Raw genomic sequence first — 5788 nt, 5'->3', positions numbered from 1 at the left:
GTTGAGATTTATGATACGCAGTCAAATAAAAATGTTGACCCTGTTAAAGTAGGTTCCGATGATTCACAGTCAGAGGGAAGTAACGATGATTGTGAATCAGCACAAGAAGAGTTAGTTGCAGCGAAAAGGTTGCCAGGCAGGCCAAAGTTTATTCGTACTGGAAGTTGTGGTAAGCCAAGAAAGGTATACAATTATTTAAGTTTAATGACTGCAGACGAAGTTAAGATACCAAACACAGTCGATGAAGCGTTATCTAGTGAACATTCAGAACAGTGGTTTAACGCGATGAAAGACGAATATGATGCGCTGCTCTAGAATAAAACATGGGAGCTCATAGAACTGCCTAAAGGGCAAAAGGTTGTGAGAAATAAATGGGTATTCTCTATTAAGAGGGATAAAGAAGGCAATATTCAGCGTTTTAAAGCTAGGCTGGTAGCGAAAGGGTGTTCGCAAATTTATGGCGTTAGTTATACAGAAACATTCTCTCCTGTTGTTCGCTATAGTACCATTAGGTTGATATTTGCTATTGTAGCAGAATACGAAAACACCAAATGGATGTCTCTACTACTTATCTAAACAGCGAATTGAATGATGAAATTTTCTTGTATCAACCAGAGATGTTTGTAGACCAGCGTTACCCAAACCATTGTTTAAAGTTAAAGAAAGCTCTTTACGGACTTAAACAGTCAGGTCGGCAGTGGAATATGAAATTAAATTCCATATTAAAAGAAATTGGCTTCAAGCAATGTGAAAGTGAGCCATGTGTATACATTAACCATCATAAAGACCAGATTAACATAATCGCAGTATATGTGGATGATCTGTTAATTGCCTGTTCCGATATCAGTTACATGCAGCATATTAAGCGTTTGATTGCGAAAAAGGTGAAAGTAGTAGGCGGCGACGTAGGTGATCGCAAGTCGTATACAGGATATGCCATCATCATGGCAGGTGGAGTTTTTCCGTATGAATCTAAAAAGCAATCAACAGTAGCCCTCAGTAGCACCGAGGCCGAGTATATGGCTTTGACATGTGTTGTTAAAAAAGCCGTTAATTTAAAGCAGTTACTTCGAGAATTATATATACCGTATCCTGAAGCGATGATCGTGAATTGTGATAACTTGAGTGCGATGAGTTTGGTAAAGAATCCCGTCTATCATTCACGCAGCAAACACATCGATATCAGATATCACTATATCAGAGACATCTATCGAGCAGGTGAAATTGAACCAAAATACTCGTATTGTAGCAGCAGTAATATGATTGCTGATATTTTTACTAAGGATTTAGCTAAATCAACTCATGAGAAACTTACTGAATTATTTGGGTTGAAATAAATATCACTGATTAATGTTGCACGAATATGCTCATTGAGGAGGCGTGTTGGAAGACAACCCTGTCAACTCACATATTCATGCAGCGCTGCATTTTTCATTTTTTACTTTGAATGTACTTTTTCTAACTCACTTGCGTTTTGACTTTGAATCAATAAACTTCATTTTGTACTTTAATATCAAAAGCAATATTATAGAACCGTTTTATTTGAACTGGGAATATTCCACAAGGTACGACCTTCCAACAGTATAGGAAACATAGGTATTATAATTATCTCTTTATTTATCTTACAATAAAAAATTATGTTTTATTGCTCTATTCACAACACTACCGAATGTACCAAAGACAGAAATGCTCCTGCCAAATGTGCAAACTGCCAGCACGAACATCCAGCTAACTATCGCGGGTGTCAAGTACACCAGTCACTGAAAACCAAATATCTGTGGACATTTGGAAAACCCACTTAAGTCTAAAAACCAAATTTTACAGAAGAGCGAAAAAACACATTTAACTGTTAACAAAACTTTTGTTAATACATATTAAAAAGAAATAGGACCATTACATAAAAGGGTCATGATTTCTTATGATTTTCCAGTTAAATATCTTCGACTAACCGCAACAGTTTTATTTTAAACCAAGTTTAAAGGAAATAAGTGCTTCTTCCAAACTGATTTTAGAAAAAAACTAGCTGACCCGGCAAACTTCGTTCTGCCCAAAATAGATTTTTTTTTTTCATTTCAAAAATTACACCGGTATTAATAGAATATGAACGATTTTTCCTAATTTCATTGTGTATACTTTAACAAAATTTTTACAAATCTTTCTTTTGTAAACATTGAACGGGCAGGTTTTCGATATGATCCAAACATTCAATATATCGCATCTGTTCAAATCGGTCAGATGTCAGTAGTTTGTCAATATTGCAATGCAGTCAAATTTAAAAATGAACCGCCAGGGTTATGTTGCGCCGGGGGAAAGACGATGCATTCCATGTATAATACCGAGGCATCTCCGAGTAAAGCAATGTTCTCGCGAACGGATCACTGGCGCAAGTTGCAAAGAAACTTGTTAAAGTGGTTGCTGGTGGTATTTCCGTTCGCTGTACTATGTTCTCTGCGTTGAAATAAACTCGCTGGCCATTCTCCAAATGAGCTGACAGATGCACAACAGTAGGATGGCGTTCATGAATTGCAAATGAAAATATTCTCAAGATTGCTTCATTGCAGTTCACATATCTGCCCATTTGAAATTTGCTAATTTCATCTCGTTCAACGCCAATAACCGCCATATCGCTTCCTTTGGTGACATATTTGCAAACATACTTAATTGATTTTATTGAACTGCAATACTCAACATTTATATGTGTTTTGAATGCCTTAGACAAAATTGGCGAATATGGAACGATCCTTGTGTTATCAACCACGAAATTCTTTCCTTTCAATTGAGTGATGAATGTTCTGCCATTGTCAGCGGGTGAGCGACGCCGATAGAGAGGGTATCCGTCGTTTCCAGTTTGAGTTTCCGAAATAAAAGCACGGGCACAGCGTTTTTTGCATTTACTGTCCGACATACAAACCGAAGATGGATCGTGTTCTCCGCATGGCCCATGAACCATATTGGCCATCACCACTTCGTGCAACTCTGGATCTATTTCAATTTGGTCAGGTGTAATTTTCTCCACCATCCAAAGAAGAATGTGTGCGTGGGGCAAACCTCTCTTCTGCCACTCCAATGAGTACATTCAGCATCGAACAGTGCCATATACACGTTGTTTCGTAATAAAGTCCATCAAACATCTGAGTTTTTGTTTAAACACGCGCGCTGTAACATCGTGGCGATCGCTTGGTGATTGACCGGGATGCAATAGATTCGTAATGTCTGGCCATTTTGGATTGCAAGTTAATGTAACAAACAAATCCGGCCGTCCATAATTGCGCACGTGAGTCATCGCATCCTGGGAGTACTCATGCATGTGTCTAGGACTGCCAATGTATGTCGATGGCAAAATATAGAGTCGACCAATATCTGTAATATCCGCATCACCATTCATTGCATCTCTTAAGCGAATATACTCTTCAGATCGCAACTTCGACTGATTGTATTGCATGTAATTAAGTCGTTCTGTCTCAACTTTAACATACATGTCAACTGCATACTGTTGAAATAACCGTCCATATCTCAGTAAATGGTTGTCATAGTTTTGGCGAATCATCATTCGATATGCGTAAAACTTCATTGAACTGACTTTTTTATTTGTCTCGACACCTAAAAGCTTAAATTACCTATATGAAGTAGCCAACAAAATTTTTTTTTTACTAACCATTCACCGGATTAATCATCTTATATCCTAAGTGATATCCGTCTTCTCTACGGCAGAACATGAGCGGATATTGCATTGCGTCGTAAGACCGATGTGTCTCACTTATCCGTTTTAGTGCGTTTTGATTTCTACGTTTGATAACAATATCACGCGACTGCAAATTTTCTCCAACAACAACAACTGATATTTCGCTAACTGTAGGTGCATTATATTGTCTTTCATGTGACCCTGTTGGTCTTTTGTTCGCTTGTATGATTATACTATGATCATCTGTTGGCATATGTTCCAACGAAATCGTAAACAGTTTAATGAGGCCATTGTGTTCGTGTAACATTTGCTGCAATTGTTCGATTATTTCTCTTTTCGTTGTATTGAAGATAGCACAACGCCGATTTACTTCATCATGTGAATCTCCCAGAAAGTAAATTTGGAGATATTTGTGTTCTTGATCTGGATGCGGCAACAGCGATCCAGCGAGATGAAACATTTGCCCATGAATGTGTATAATTGGAGGAAAGCTCTGTAGTTTCTGTCGAATATTGTTTGGCAAAAATACCTTAAACGTTGGATTGTAGTTTTGTTCATTTATAATTTGCTTTAAGAAATGGCTCGAGTGAGGAGATTCACCGTAAAGCAGCTGGAACAATGGCTGTGGTGGTGGAAGCAATTCTGGCAACGGTTCATTTTTAAATTTGACTGCATTGCAATATTGACAAACTACTGACATCTGACCGATTTGAACAGATGCGCTATATTGAATGTTTGGATCATATCGAAAACCTGCCCGTTCAAAGTTCACAAAAGAAAGATGTTGCCGCTGTTGTCGTCGAATAATCGCATGTTGTGATCTTACTTCATCACTTTGGCGAGCACGAACTTCCCTTCTTCTCGATCGTTGTTGCTAATTGTGAACTTCCCTTCTTCTCAATCGTTCTTGCTGATTGTATGTTTGGTTGACATCTTCTAACTGGTGCGTGCTACTCTCCAGCAGTCTATTTCGTGGTGATACCCTCTCAATAACACTTTCCCTTTGACGTGCTCTGCTATTTCGTGTTCTCCTTGCGGCCTGGGAACTCCGAGAAGTGTTACCACACGTACTGATTCTTGACATCGTAACAAATATCTAATTGGAAATGATCAATCATTTGTATAAAGTTCATATAAGGTTTTACGGACCAATAACTTACCTTTGAAAACTCCAAAAATGAATGAATTAAACAAAGGAAGCAGATCAATTGAATGATAAATTCCAATGTACATAAATCGGTATTCGCCAACACGCTAAATCACTTTCACTAAATAACTCACTTTTTAAAACAAAATATATCAATATATCAGTAAAGCAAGGCGCATTTTTATTGCCCTCTAAATTTTGCGTGTTCGATTTCAAAGCAAAATTGACGTTTAATTTAATTTGTGTTTGTTTCATAAAACTGCCATTTCCATAAACCAAAAATAGCACGTAACACAACCAAAATTACCATATAACCGCTGCAGCAAGAACAACCAAAATGTCGTGCTAGGTGGAAAATGAGATAAATATATGGTGGATTTACAACCAAAATAATTAAAGATTGTAAGGGAGGTACCACGTCCCCTTTTTCGATAACGCCAAGCTTTATAGGTGAGAGTGGTGTTGTTATCCTGTAGCTCTGTACCAATTTTCATGTTCCTACCTTAAACACTTTTGAAGATATTGGACTTGAAAAATTCAATTTGTATGGGAGGTGCCACGCCCCCTTAATATTTTATTCTGATTTTAAGACATGACGTGCGCGTGGTAATAACAAACAAATCCCCCAAAGGAAGTATTTCATTTGGTTCAGCCGTTTTCGAGTTTTAGCGTTACAACTATACACCATTTCATTTTTATATATATAGATATATAGATATCCGTTTATGTCAGGTAAGAGCATTTACAAAAATCACCTGAGACGAAAAATTTCACAAAATGTTTAACCTATTACGACTTAAGTTCCTTTTTCAAACATTTTAATGACACAAACCAGACTTAAGTGGATAATCTAAAATTCATTTTTATTTATAAAAGACAAAATATGCAAGTTCTTTATGTAATTTACAATAGAAAACTCATAAGTAAAGATTTAAAATAATTTGCATTTAACAAAAAAA

This window comes from Bactrocera dorsalis, chromosome 6 (assembly GCF_023373825.1).
Source record: "Bactrocera dorsalis isolate Fly_Bdor chromosome 6, ASM2337382v1, whole genome shotgun sequence".
Lineage (NCBI taxonomy): Eukaryota > Metazoa > Arthropoda > Insecta > Diptera > Tephritidae > Bactrocera > Bactrocera dorsalis.
The sequence above is the reverse complement of the archived record's forward strand: the minus strand, read 5'-3'. Positions refer to the sequence as shown.